Source organism: Vipera berus (assembly GCF_964194415.1).
Source record: "Vipera berus genome assembly, chromosome: 3".
NCBI lineage: Eukaryota > Metazoa > Chordata > Lepidosauria > Squamata > Viperidae > Vipera > Vipera berus.
This window is the reverse complement of record NC_138204.1, coordinates 161,814,576-161,830,839: the sequence shown is the minus strand read 5'-3', so window position 1 is coordinate 161,830,839 and position 16,264 is coordinate 161,814,576.

The following is a 16,264-nucleotide window of genomic DNA, read 5'->3' as shown; positions in this document are numbered from 1 at the left end:
AAATATACATTTGAATGATTCTAGACACTGGATATATGTAGATATTTTTTCTCTGTTCAAGAGATATTCAAGAGTCCCTTGTAACTTTTTATTCCTAAGAGGTGAAGATGTTTCCCTTCACAAATATTCTTCCGTGGATGTTTTCTAATATTCAAATCAGAATTTGAAATTGCTTATTAGATGAAACTCCTTTCAGTTCAGTCTATCTAAATGATAGAACTACCAGATTCAATCTGAAAATGGGAAATTTTCAATTGGTTCAAATTTTAAGCTAATTTATGTATGCATACTTTGATTTGGGACGCGGTGGCTCAGTGGGTTAGGACACTGAGCTTGTCAATCTGAAGGTCGGCAGGTTGGCGGGTCGAATCCCGAGTGCCGCGTAGCAGAGTGAGTGCCTGTTACTCGTCCCAGCTTCTGCCAACCTAGCAGTTCGAAAGCACGTAAAAATGCAAGTAGAAAAATAGGGACCACTCTGGTGGGAAGGTAACAGCCTTCCGTGCGCCTTTGGCGTCTAGTCATGCCGGCCACATGACCACGGAGACGTCCTTGGACAAACGCTGGCTCTTCGGCTTTGAAATGGAGATGAGCACCGGCCCCTAGAGTCGGAAACGACTAGCACGCATGTGCGGGGGAACCTTTACCTTTACTTTACTTTGATTTGCTGATTAGAATAGTTTTAGATTGTGTGCCCCTCTGAATTTTTAAATTTTCACTTCAACATACAAAAATTGCCTACAGAAATTTATTAAGGAAAACTGAATACAAATTTCATATATTAGGGAGAGTTTACAAAGGTGAAAGCTGTAAAAAATGGATGTTCTAGAAGGAAACTCTACATAGACAAATGCAAATTACTCTCGTTTTGTTGACAGATGACCTACTAACATTTGAAACCATAACTGTTTTCAAACATTTATTGATCTGTTGGTTTCAGGGCTGCTATTAATTTTCCTTTCTTATGCAAAGTAGACATGAGGAAAATTATATTTGCTTCTAACCTTCAATTGTGGCAGGAATATACATTTGTGCATGCTTGTGTGTTTCATTCAGTATGCCATCTCCTTGTTATGATCTTTGTCAGATAACTTCACTCCCCGACTTTCTGTGGATCTTTTCAAAGCAGATGTCTTTTGTTCACAAATTCTTCCAAAATCCTTTGTCTATATCCTAATTACCATAAGTCTTAGATTATTTTCATTTATTAGCTTTAGTATGTCACCAAGAATCACTAGGATTGAGGTGTTAGATAAATCACACATTTATAGATGAATAAATAGTTTTCGTACACCTTTTGGAATGGAGAACAAAGAATTCAACTGGAACCTCTGCATTCCTGCCTGTATCTGCTGTGCCAGTTTTCATTTTGTTGGATTGTGCTATTTCAATCATAAATAAATGCATAACAGGTGTGTGTGTGTGTGTGTGTGTGCATGTGTGTGTGTAGGTCTGTATGTGTATATGTATGTATATATCTTGACTTATTAATTGTAACACATGGTGTGCTATGTGAAGTGACTTTTAATCATGTAGGCCTCAAACTGTGTTCTGAAATTGGACAGTCCAAATTTAGAATATTTCTGTAATTGTTTTTTTTTTATTATTGTGGCTTATATTAAGTGGGATATTTCAAATAGATTTTATAGTGCAAATAGTGAACAGGTTATGCTAAATCACAAAAGCAGAACGTATTTTGCTTATTTAAGTAGGTTTGAATTTGCTTATGCATTTTTAGAAGAGATATCAAAAATTCTGCTGACATTTTCACTATGGCTTTCAGTGCCCCTTATTACAATTACTTTAAGAGCTTTGAACTTTATCTTTGACAGGGAAGAAAGAAACACTGATGACATTAGATTTTATGTTTTCTGAACAAGCCTCTGAAGACTAAGCTTTAAAAACTAAAAGCGTTCTAGAGCATAGAAAGCAATTATAATTATGTGAGAAGTATTGTTTTGTCAGCTTCTGGAAGTGACACAATCTTGACTATGCTCAGAAGAGGGAAACTAAAAGAAAAGTTTAATCTTGAAAATTTGTTCCAACAAACTTTTCCTCCTGCTGCTTCCTGTGGATAATTAAACGCAGTATGGTAACAGGGAAATTCTGAGAATTGAGATCCACATATCTTAAAAGAGAAACATTTCCATCTTTGCAAAATGTATCTGGGTATGACATGTTTTGACTGAATATATGACTGAAATATAAATTGACATCATTTTTGTTGGTTTAATATAAAGGCATTGTTCCACTTTGAATGCACGGTAATGCATAAAATGGGGCTGGCTGCCCTTCTGACACTAAATATAAGGAGGATTAGATCAATGGTTATCCTGCTGTAATAAAAAGGTCTAACTCTTTTTGTAGAAACAACCCATATGAAGCAAAGTTACATATGCAGTACCATCTCTCCCCTCCCTCTCGACATTTTGGAGAAAGTTGCAAATAATTGAACAACAACAAGATGGGCTTAATTTGGTTCTCTGCACAAACTCAGAAGAATGTTTCTCTTCCCTTTCATTGTGCATTATTTACAGCTGTTTTCTTCTCCAAATAAATCTTTAAAAAGTTAAGAGTATTCTAAGATAACTTCTTCTAGAAAGGTTCTCTTACATCCAGAATTGGGACTGCAAAATTCATTGTTAAGTGGCATAGTCATTGTAATGTATTAGCCACAACTGTTTTAATCACTTGCTTAATGTCTGACCTAGATTGCTGTATTACTTAACAGTTGCTGTTACTGAAAGCCAGACTGGCTGTCTCAAAGCTGATAATTAGTTTTGCGTGGGAAACTGTTACTTTAAACCAATTGGTTGCCACCTAGAGGCTAACTGTATAAATAGCTGTGTAGCAGCCATTAGGGCTGATTCTGTTCTGAGTTAACAAACCTGTTGCTGTTTCAATGCTCCTGTCTCATTCAATGCCTAAAGAACCAAAGATATAACAGTTATTAAATGAAGCCTCATGTGACTGCAACTTTTGTTACCAGCTTTTCTATTGGAAGTTGGAAAGTCACAAAAAGAAACATGATTGCAGGGGCTGCAATTGTTCTAAGTGCAAGCTAGTTGTCAAGAACTCAGATCATAATAATGTGACCATGGGGACACTGTCAAATTATAAATGCAAAGACATCCTTAAGCCCTAAAGGACTGCCACAAAGAAGAGTGGGGGGAACCTATTTTCCAAAGCACCTAAAGGCCAGACAAGAAGCCATGGAAGGAAACTAATAAAGGAGAGAACCAACCTTAGACTAAGGAAAAATTTCCTGACAGTTAGAACAATTAATCAGTGGAACATCTTGCTTCCAGAAGTTGTGGTGCTCTCATACTGGAAGTTTTTAAGAAGACATAGGACAACCATTTATCTGAAATGACAAAAGATTTCCTGCCTGAGCAGGGGTTGGACTAGAAGATCTCCAAGGTCCCTTCCAACTCTGTTATTCTGTTAAATGACTACTTGTATACCCAAGCATTTCCTCCCAAATTGAAGAAGAGGGTTGTTTTTTTTGCCTTTCAAGAAACATTTCAGTACCTAATTATAATTTAGAGTAATCTCAGTGGTACTTACAGTTGGAAATTACCAAAAACTGTTAATAATAAGTAAAACCGTAATAATAATAAAGAAAAGTATAAACAATAATAGAAAAATCTAAAGTGATTTTCAGGTACGACTATTTAGTATTTATTGAAAGGAACAAACAAACTGTAAATTGTTTATTGTGAGAGATGTATCTTTAGAATTATCATTTTTTTCTCAAAGTGAATATACATTGATAAATATATCACCCAACTTAGACTTTTCCCATCTGGCATTTACCACCTGTGCTACTTGGAGATAGTGTGAACTTCAGTCGAACACATCTAGAAAATACCCATATGAAGAAAGCTGTAATTAATAATTAGCTTTTGGTATGACAATTGAACTCATTCTTGTACCAATTACTTGTAAATAAATACATGTTTTCATATCCCTACGAATAGATTACTGTTTACCTTCTTTAGTTATTTTTTGTTTGCATTTCTTAAGAAAAATATATGATTTTATTTACCAATTTATTTAAAACTAAAATATGCTTGCTCAAAATAAAAGAAATAATTAAAATATTTCTGAATATCTAGGTAAAATATATATTTTTAAAAAACCCAAATTACTATGCTATGTATTATTCAATATCCCTCTGGCAATCTGAATTAATTTCAGCAAATTGAGTATTAACAAATAACCCAAAGTAAAAGATTTATGAAAAGTCACATATCTTCTTTTAGCATCTATTATTTAGTGGTGGTGTTGAGTCAAGCACTATTGACTACATACAGTTATTCCCTAAGTTATTGTTGATTTATTATTGCTCTTTTAGTTACTAATCTGCAACATCAGACCTCAACAGTTTAAATATTTTTCTTCTCAATCACTTCTTGAAATATCAAAACAATTAAATACCGACTCTTCTTGGAATCCAAATAACATAATATAGTCACCATAATATAAAACCGTTTGAGAATTCAGTGTTATAACTTACTTCTCAACCACATTAATGACCTTAGCCTGCAGTGTTCATGTTTATTTTTTCACTTTCACTTGAAAAAGATTTTGGAACTAGTGTAACACACTGTTTTATAAGCTGCCTGAAGAAAATAGTTGAACAAACAATGCTATCCTAAGCATGTTTAATTTATATTAGAGATTTATGATTGGTTTGAAGATTTGTATACTAGGTAAAGAAGACAGATGCCACCCCTCGAGAAAAGTTAGATAACAGGAAAACAAAGAAATAATATTGGCTCAGGAAAATTATACCAACTGAGGGGAAAAATGCTCCCTTTCTAAAATGCTTTGTTTGCTGTTGCTACACAGGGTTAAAATGTTTTCCTGCACTGTAAACATGAGATAAGAACATTCATGTTCATCAACAAACAGAAAATAAGTTATTATTTGACTTCTTGTGCCAAACTTTTAAAATGGAGGGAAACTTTAAGGATCCTATAGAAAGAGTGCTATGTGCTAGAATGTGACTTTTTAAAAAGGCTCATAGAAATAGAAGATGACATACTACAGGAATTATTTGGTGAATCGGTGTAGGCACTTAATGAGTTCAATAGTCAGAAAATTCCTGATATTATTGTTTACATCTAGTTTTTAAATAAAATAAACAAAGGCCCTCTATAAAAATCAAACTAACAGAAAATACTAAAGTATGTAGCCTTTAGAAAAATAAAAAAAATCTCAAAACAACAAATAGTTAACACAGGAACAGACAACTAATGTGAAAAATGTAAAAAAAATGTCAGTTAAATAAAATGGGCTAAAACTGGTTGATGAGAAGGTTTAGAGTTAAGCTGTGTACATGTTTACATATCTCAAGTTTTGTAAACTGGGTCCATATCAAATGGCATTGTTTTTTATTTATTTTATCATCAAATTAAATCAAGATAAATACTTCCTTGAATCAAGCTCAGCTCCTGGTTCTATATGGGTGTTACATATCAGGCTTTTGAATATTAGGAAATTGGCAATGGAAAATCTCTATCATCCTGTACATTTCTTCTCCAGCAACTTCAGATTATGTCTGTGCGGTATATTATTAAATTAAATTAAATAAATAGTTCCAATAGTTATTTGAAAATAAACAAGAGTTAGGCAGTCAAACAGAATCTAAGTTCATGATATTGTAGGCAGATGTGGAGGGTGGATGGGTTTAACCTATGATTTAAAGGTAAAAGGTAAAGGTTCCCCCGCACATGCGTGCTAGTCATTTCCGACTCTAGGGGCCGGTGCTCATCTCCGTTTCAAAGCCAGTGCTTGTCCGAGGACGTCTCTGTGGTCATGTGGCCGACATGACTAGATGCCAAAGGCGCATGGAATGCTGTTACCTTCCCACCGTAGTGGTCCCTATTTTTCTACTTGCATTTTTATGTGCTTTCGAACTGCTACGTTGGCAGAAGCTGGGATGAGTAACAGGCGCTCACTCTGCTACGTGGCACTCGGGATTCGACCCACCAAACTGCCGACCTTCTGATCGACAAGCTCAGCATCCTAACCCACTGAGCCACCGCGTCCCTTAACCTATGATTTACTCTTCTTTAAACTGGCAGTTTACCTTTTCTGTGATTTAAAATAAACTGGGGGTTGGGCTGATCAGAGCTCTTTGAGCCCTAGCACTTAATTCATCTTAAATACCAATTATTTGGTTAGCCAGTTTGGTGTAATAGTTAAGGCACCAGACTAGAAACTAGAGTCTCTGAGTTCAGTCGCACTTTAGGGACAAAGTCAGCTGGGTAATCTTGAGCCAGTCATTCTCTCTCTGCCCTAGGAATCAGGCAATGGCAAACTGCTTCTGAAAAACCTTGCCAAGAAAACTGCAGGGACCAGTTCAAGCAGTCATCAAGTGTCATCACTGCCTTGAAGGTACACCCACATTTGAAATACAGTATATGGAGTCACCAAGTATCATCACCAATTTTTCCATCACCTTATTAATTCAAATTGCTTGATTTTTATCTGGGGATAATATACCTAAGATGCTAGGCAAAGACAAACCACCACCACCACAATAGTCCTATGGTTGGTTGGTTTGTTACTTTAAGAAAATGTAGTATGATCTCTGACAACTGGACTACATTTCCACATTGCAATGAAAAAGGCTATTTTTCCCTTTAAATAAACTTGGTTTTCTACTTATTTTTCTTTTACCCTTGACAATGGTAGTATTTGTAAAAGAAGTATTATACATTCTTATTTAGTCTACAATTCAGCCCTGTACAGTAAAAAAAAGTGAATTAACAGATTCATTTCTAAGAAATCTGTAGGGAAATGAAATAAACCCAATTTTCTTGGTACAAACAAATCATTTAATGCTGAACTACAGGATTAATGTGTTCATCATGTACTCTTAACTCTAGCAGCACAATAGTTTTTGATTTATATACAGCGTATAGTAAAGTTTCATAAACTGTCTATTTAATAAATCTGTTCTAGGTCACAAAGTTATAGGAAATTTGACTTCCGGTGGCTGCGCGGCGCCGGAGACAGCCTTCCCGGGCTGCCCGCGGCTCAGCTGAGTAATTTTCACCCGAAACAGCGTCGATCAGCTGTTCGGGTGAATTTGAAGCCCCCTCCTCGGGAGAAGAGGAGGGGGTGAGGCCCCAGGTAGGGGTTGAGTTCTCCGGGGCCGCCTGAGCTTGTAGCTTGGGCGGCTGAAGGATCGAACTCCCCCGTAACCTGGGTTGCTCCCAGCTGGTCAGCGTCTCTGCTCCGGATTTCTTGGAGCAGAGCCAGGCGTTTGCGACCACCCCTGCCTGAAGGAAGGACTATGGAATAAAAGGAGCAGGCAGAGCGGTACAAGAGGAAAAGATGAAGAGGATTATTATATTTTACTCTCGAGCTTGATGGACTTTTTTAAACTTAAAGTGAAAGTGCGTCACAAGTGAAACTAAAAGATGGCGGCTAAACCTCCCTCAAAAACTCTTCGGAGTGCTGGAACTTCTCCGACGCAACAATCATCATTGCAGGCGTTGCATCCTCCTGATGTATTGACACCGAAGGATCTACAAGATGCTCTTGAAAAACATACCCAGGTAATTCTGGAATCAATGGGAGATAAATTTGCACGGATGGAGGAGAAATTGGAGAAATTGGAGGAGAGAATGGAAGAGAGGATGGAACAGAAGTTTAGTGTGATGAAGGTAGACATTTTGTCTTCAGTGTATAAAGTGGCTGAATGTGTGGAAGATCTGGAGGAAAAAGTGGAAGATTTGACTCAAAAGAATGCCATATTAGAAGCAAAAGTATTGGAGAATGAAGATTTAAGAGATAAAATGGACAGAGAATTGAGTCTTGCTCAATATTATCAGATGCAGTTTGCTGTTAGAATCAGAGGCTTAAAAGAGAATATTAAGGAAGATCTAAAGCAGCTGATTTCGGAGGCTCTGGAAGTGGTATTGAATCAGCCAGCATCTGAAATAAAGGGAGGCATGGATAAAGTGTTTCGTGTGAATTCATGGATTGCTAGACAGAGAAAGCTGCCTAGAGATGTGGTGGTTTATTTTGTAAAGAGGGAAATTAGAGATGAAGTTATACAAGCTGCCTATGATTCTAAAGTTGTGATTGCTGATCAAGAAGTTTTGGTTCTAAAAGAAATTCCTCCAAAGATTTTAAGGAGAAGGAAGGATTTTACATTTCTTGTGCAAGAGCTCAAACAACGAGATATAAGGTTCAGATGGGAGATCCCAGTTGGGTTGATGGTGATGCATGAAGGTAAAAGGTACCGTCTGGCTACTGTGATGCAGGCGCGTGATTTTTACAATAACGTTTTAAAAGCAACCCCATTATTACTTTTGGAAGCTGCAAAGAGATTTGGAGAAGGAGAACACCAAGAGGCTGAAGATGGACAGACAGAGGAGAACGGTGCTGGAGGAGATCAAGCTACAACTTCTTTGGATGATCCTAGAGAGAAGAGGGTGACGCGTGCTGCTTTAAAACGATTAAAAAAAAATAAAAGAAAAAGATCAGCAGAAGTCTATGGAATTTCCACAACGTACTTATAGCCAAGCAGTGGGAGGAGCATGGCCTAAAAAAGATAGTCCTATCAAAGCAGCGCTTCAAGAGCTTTGGGATGATATGCATGACAACTAAATTTTCAACTTGGAACGTTAATGGACTAAATTCACCACAGAAGAGGAAGAAAGTTTTTCAATATTTAAAATAATTCAAGATAGATGTTATATGTTTGCAAGAAAGGTATATTAGGGTTGTGGATCAAAAGTATTTACTGAACTCAAGGTTGGGTACGCGATTTGTTGCTTCTGTAATGAATAAGGAAAATGGAGTGGTTGTTTATGTTAAAAGTGCTTTAACAGCAGACTTAATTGAAGCAGATAAGCATGGAAGATACGTTATGATAGAGCTGCTGCTAGAAGGCAAAAAGACGCTTTTAGTTGGATTATATGCTCATAATCAACAACAAGCTGACTTTTTTAGTTTACTTTATACAAAGCTTACCCAGTTGGATTATAAATCTGTTATTTTTATGGGGGATTGGAATGGTGTTTTGGATGTACAGATGGACAAGGCTGGAGCTTCTAAGCGCGTCCCAAGTCATGTTAGACTGCCTAAATCCTTTTTTTTTAAATGAAGATTTTATATTAATAGTGTTTGTAGTTATTCTATATGAGCTAGAGAGTGATAGATTTTAGAGTTTACGGTTGTTAGCATGTGGTTGTTTATGATTCTTTTTTTTTTGTTTTTTATACCTTGTACTTAGCTCTGGGAAGTTGGGGGGGGGAGGGGGGGAGGGGTAAGGAGGGAGGGATAGGGGAGGGGTAGGGGGGTTTGTTAAAGATAAAATGTATGATAAAACTTTTTAATAAAAAAAAAAAGTTATAGGAAATTTAACTGAAATAAACTGGACAGAAGTGGCATGCTTAGGCCATGATTAGCAAACTTAGATCAGGAATGGGTGATCCTATCCTTTATTGTAGCTAATCTTTTAATCTTTTTTGCCCTATATTTTATAAATCCTGCAGAAAAAGTTTGCAGGGCTATTTGTATAATTTTTATAACTGTTTCTGTTATATAGGTTTCCGCATGCAATTTTCAAGTGTACATATTTCTTCAAATTATTTTTCAGTACATTTTTTTTGTAAAAGAAATGCCCCAAATAATGAGCCAAAGAAACTTACTACAAATTGAATGTGGCTAAATAACATGAAACAAGCTACATGTTAAGTACCCCAAATTCAACCTAATTATGTGTTGATTGTATTGATATCTAACAAAAGAACAATTGCTACCAGCCTGTGTTCCACTGAGGATCTGTATACTGCATGAGCCAGCAAAAGGGCTGTGAAAATATCTACAGATCCCTCACATCCTGGACATAAACTGTTTCAACTTCTTCCCTCAAGACAACACTATAGGGAATTGCATAACAAAACAACTAAATGCTAGGACAGTTTTATATTGATTGTTTTATTTAGTATCCCAATATGATTTACGTTGATTGCTTATTTAGTATCCCATGACTAACATTGAGTCTTGTATTTTATGATTTATGATGAATGTATTTTATGATTATATTCATGATTTATCACTTGTTGCTTGTATGTATGTACAGAGAGCTTATGCACCCAAGACAAATTCCTAATCACACTTGGCCAGTAAAGAATTCTATTCTATTTTTTCCCACCCCTTTTAGATATTACAGTTTAGTTTTCATCAATGCTGCACTTCTATAAATGGATTTGCGTAATAGAAAATCAATACACTAAAAGCCCCCAAACAAGGGGCTCACCACCTAGAAAAGTTTGAATGATATGGTGATGATTGTGACACAAGATATAGAAAAAACATACAGAATTTCACTAATCCTAAGAATATTCTTGTTTGAACTGAAAGCAATCTTTGTGAACGTATTCAATGTTCACAGAATTAATTGTCACTTAAATGAAAGTTCATGATGGACTGAATCATTCTTAGTAAAACATGACCAATGAGAAAATTCTTGCCAGAATGAACAGGAAGAAACAGAATAATTCTAAGTTAGTGATGCTGAATCCAAAGTAGGCAGAACATGGCTGGAGGAAATGAGATCCAATGTTCAAACTACTGATTTTGATGAATAAAGGCATTATGGAAGATCAGTGTTTGAAGAGAATGTTCCAAAGATCAGGAGAAAATATTTTCCAATAACTCTCTCCCAAAAGGATATAAAATAATAAGCATTCTCATATTTGGTCAGTCAGTGCATTATTCTGCTCAGTGGTATAATAAAAGGGAAAGAAATTGACTAGTTAATTCAGTTTTTGTTAGTTCAGTTTGATTTAGTTTTGTTTGACTTTATTTCTATAGCTTTCTCTTTTCCTCTAATGATTTGATTGTATAAATGTATCCGGGATTAAGGAGCAGTAGGGCATCTTTTTGCTTGCTATGTAAGTAATAGAATTTCTGTTTATCTTAGTAAGAAGGCAGCTGTGAAAATCTCTAAGTAGTTTGGCTGGAATTGAGAAATATATTAAGAAGGAAATTATTGGAAATTTGAATTAATAAATCTATGTAGTTGTGGAAATGCAATCTGTTCTCTTCTGCAACTGGTGTGCCCACAAGGGATAGAGATGTTAAGGTAAAGGTAAAGGTTCCCCCGCACATGCGTGCTAGTCGTTTCCGACTCTAGGGGCCGGTGCTTATCTCTGTTTCAAAGCCGAAAAGCCAGTGCTTGTCCGAGGACGTCTCCCTGGTCATGTGGCCGGCATGACTAGTCGCCAAAGGCACACTGAACACTGTTACCTTCCCACTGTAGTGGTCTCTATTTTTCTACTTGCATTTTTACGTGCATTCGAACTGCTAGGTTGGCAGAAGCTGGGACGAGTAACAGGCGCTCACTCTGTTATGCGGCACTCGGGATTCAACCCACCAAACTGCTAACCTTCTGATCGAGAAGCTCAGAGTCCTAACCCACTGAGCCACCGCATCCCATAGAGATGTTAAATTAGCTTAAAGTTAGCCAGTCCAGGGAATTCTATTAATGTTGTTTTTTACAATGTTTTACAAAAAAGATTAAGTTAATTCTTTAAAAAAGGAGTCATGACCCATACTTGTAATTTCTCCTGGTTAGATTACCACAATGTGGTCTACAAGATGCCAGCTTTGAACACTCTTCAGAAGCTGCAGTGGGTCAAAATGCTTACTGGCAGGTGAAACTTCATGTACTTAATACTTATGGTGTGGAGCCCACATTCACTTTCAATAGGCTTTCAAGTGCAGTTCAAAGTGCTGATTTAAACTTTAGAGCATAATATAACTTGTCATGTGGGTTCTTCCGGGTGGATCCTACCCATCTTCCATACTCATATCAGATCCAGATGCTGATGGCTTCTTCTGTATGTAAAATATAGTGAGGTCTCTATTTCTCAGCAATGCTACCCATCTTACCGAATTCTCTCATTAATAATTCCATTGCCTCTGTCCACAAGAAAATTCTTAAAAATGAACTGCCCAGAAGGTCATCTGCATGCCTTTTATCACTCTTGGTTATAGAGATTCATGAAAGCTTTAGCCATTTTAAGGATTACTATTTATTACTGGTGTTATAGTAAGTTTTGGGTTTGACTGCACATTGCTAGTCCCTTGGAGTGTGATGGTACATAAATATAATAAGTAAATAAATTCACATAGTCATTTCCCACCTGCTGAAGGTCAATATATAATATAGTGAAGTAGCAAGTTGAACACATACAGAGATGCTCAGCAATGGCTACCTTGAGAGCTAAATTCCATAAATAAATAGAAATAGCAGACAGATGTTTTATTAAATTTAGCTTACACAGTTCATGTAAGTGAAAGATGGCCTTTGGATACTGGAAATCCAATTTCCAAATGTCCTCATATTTTGCCCAATTATATAAAGAAAGAAAAAAAAAACACTTCATTTTTCACATGGGGAAAAATTCATGTACTACATCACTGAATTTGAGAGATCAGCTACTATTGTCTAAGTAATTGCAACATTAAAAATGTGTCACATATGCTTATTTTGCATTGAACTGCACACACGGGGAGGATAATTTCCCAAGTGAAAGCAGATGCACACTCACATAAAATGTCCATAGGTATCTGGCACACTCATCCACATTTGCTTAGTATTGCCACAAATTGGTTCTCTCATGAAAGAATCAAATCAAATCAAGTTGGCAGACCAAAACATTTTGGATTACACTGTATAATTGACAGATTGCTATACTGGCCAGGGTGAGCTGGGTGTGGGATACAATAGGACACCAACTGATGGTAAACTTTCAACAGGCTAAGGAATATAATCCTCTCTATATTTTTAGTGCTCTAACATGATGGAAAATTACTTTATACTCAGAAAAAAGAAGTAAATGTTGAATTGTGGGGAGGAAAATAATAACATTATTCTGATTGCTAACTTGCATTTGTAATGATAAAAGGGCTAGCTTACACAACAAAATTAATTTGCCATGTAGCAAAGTGCCAAAATTTCTGTACTGGATATAAAAAACAGATGGTACATTGCAATATGTAGACCTATCTGAAAAAGAAAATTAAGATAAAGAGTCAATTATTTAGGCCTTAAAAAATTCTGTCAAGCTAAGATTCATCTGCAGGATAACCCCAAAGCTAGTCACAATTTGGAAGCTACATGAAGCTTCTGCCAAGAGTTTTACCAAATCTACTAACTGTTCAGGTTGCATTGTGGCATCACAACATATATTTTGTCCTTGACGAGGCTGAAATAAATGCCTAAGGCCAAAGCACTGGATAATTAGCAATAAGACATCAAAGACTTCCCAAACTCCAATTCCTATTACTTATTTAATATTTAAAGAGATGTCATTATTAAACCACTATTCTCCACAAAGAGTAACAAACAAAGTGCTATATATACAGAAAAGAAGTTGCTATAAATAAGTGTTTTGTTTTTTTAGTAAATGTCTTTAGATTTCTCCTGCCCAAACAATGTAATAATTTGTTACTAGACTATATATGAATTATAGTAATGAACAGTTATATTGTACTGTGGGACTTAAACCTTTCTTATTCTTATTCTTACATTAATGCTTATAAAGATGGAAAATCTGGGTTAGACAGCATCACCACCAGATGGATTCGTAGCTGGCTGACCAGCCGTACTCAGCGTGTGGTCCTCAAAGGAACTTCATCTACATGGAGGGAATTGTGTAGTGGTGTGCTCCAGGACTCTCTTCTGGGCCCAGTGCTCTTCAACATCTTCATCAATGATTTGGATGAGGGGATAGATGGGGAACTCATCAAATTTGCAGACAACACCAAGCTGGCAGGAATAGCCAACACTCCAGAAGATAGGCTTAAGATACAGAAGGATCTTGACAGACTTGAACATTGGGCACCATCTAAGAAAATGAAATTCAATGGTGAAAAAAGTAAGGTTCTTCATTTAGGCAAGAAAAACCAAATGTACAAGTATAGTACTATAAGGGGTACCTTGCTCAATAGTAGTAACTGTGAGAAGGATCTCAGAGTACTAGTGGACAATCACTTAAATATGAGCCAGCAGTGTGCTGCAGCTGCCAAAAAAGCCAACACAGTGCTAGGCTGCATTAACAGAGGGATAGAATCAAGATCACATGAAGTATTAATATCACTTTACAATGCCTTGGCAAGGGCACACTTGGAATACTGCATCCAGTTTTGGTCACCATGATGTAAAAAAAGATGTTGAGACTCTAGAAAGAGTACAGAGAAGAGCAACAAAGATGATTAGGGGACTGGAGGCTAAAACATATAAGGGATGGTTGCTGGAAGTTTAATGAAGAGAAGGACGAGGTGTGACATGATAGCAGTGTTCCAATATCTCAGGGGTTGCTACAAGGAAGAGGGAGTCAAACTATTCTCCAAAGCAACCGAAGGCAGGACAAGAAGCAATTAATGGAAATTAACCAAAGAGAGAAGCAACCTAGAACTATAGAGAAATTTTCTGTTAGAACAATTAATCAGTGGAACAACCTGCCTCCAGAAATGGTGAATGCTCCAACACTGGATGTTTTTAAGAAGAGACTGGACAACCATTTATCTGAAATGGTATAGGACTTCCTGCCTGAGCATGAGGTTGGACTAGATGACCTCCAAGGACCCTTCCAACAACTACTACTACTACTACTACTACTACTACTACTACTATTATTATTATTATTATTATTATTATTATTATTATTATTATTATTATTATTATTATTATTATTATTGAAAAAATCCTATTTCTCATTTCTTATTTCAGAAGTTTTCAGGCAGCATAATCTTATATATGCTTCATGTATTCATTTATTTGTTGCATAATGTTGCTCAATAATGAAATGTGTTAAAGAGATTTTATAGTTAAATGAATTTGTGAGTCTCAAAGAGATGCCAGAAATGTGTATATCATGAAAAATGCATCCATTAATTGCTTAGAAATCTCAATCTAAACCTTAAAAATGTTCTTACAGTGAGGCAGGAGCAAGAAACAAAAACTAAGTGATACTAAAATTGCCAAATTCACACAAATTGGCTCTAATTATGTGCAGATACAAAAAAAAAATCTTTCTGGAAAAGTTAACGCTGACATGTAATATACAAAAAAAGGGAGAAGTGAGGTAATATTTATTTAAAAAATAAATGAGATAATTTCGTATGGTCTCCACAGTGTCATTTCATTTTTTTTTAAAAAAAAACAATGTAATAAGAATTACACAATCTTCTATTTCCAGCATCTGGCAACTTCCTTCTGTCATTTGACTGCACTTTTCCTAATTATACCTTCTAAAATAAATGTGGCATGTTCTTATGTCCAGAATGGCAAGCTAAAAATAATTTTGAGTTTTTTTAATGATTCAGAGTGACTTAATATTGCTATAGGCTTAACTTTTTATTTTACAGTACTGGAAGCCAAGACTCATCAGGATGGGATAAGGTGACATTACTAAAATTCTCTCTGTATCCCTTCCCATTTTATCTCTCTTTCTCAAAGGTAGAAACTATCTCTCAAATGGTATTCAAACCTGTCTGCTACAAGGAGAGTTTTAACAGTGATTGCAGTTGCAGTTCCAGATTAGTTGTTCCGTATCACCATCCTGCAATTTTATCAAAAACTGATGGTTCTACTTGGGAGATAGAGACTTGTGGCCCTCTAGATGCTTCTGAAATATCAGTCCCAGCAAGTCAACTGCTAACATCTGGAGTGCTTCACATCTGAATTTGCCATCTTTGACTTAAAACGTATTCCAAATGGACTGTGTGAAAATAATGTATAAAGATAACATGAAAAGGATTTTGCTCTATCTACTCAACCTTCCTCCTCCTCCTCCTCCTCCTCCTCCTCCTCCTCCTCCTCCTCCTCCTCCTCCTCCTCCTCCTCCTCCTTTCCCTTACTCCAGGGGTGCCAAACTCACAATGTCACGTGATATGTCATGACGTATCACAACTTTTTTTCCATTGCCAGCAATGGGGTGGGCGCGGTTTTGCCATGACACATCCGGCCCATGGGCCGGCAGTTTACTCCCTTACTCCCTCTAGCTGGCATTTCCAGCTGAATTTATTCTGGATATTTCCCAGGGTTCAATTAAAATTATTTCTACTCTGCTTTTTGCTGATAAAAAACTACCAAACTCGAAATTCCAGAACCCACTGCTGATCCATATACTACCAGAAATTGCTATTCTGCTTTGGAGTAAGATATATTAAACCAAGACATTAGTTAAATCTTCTAGTTTTGCTCTTACATCACTAGCTATTAGGA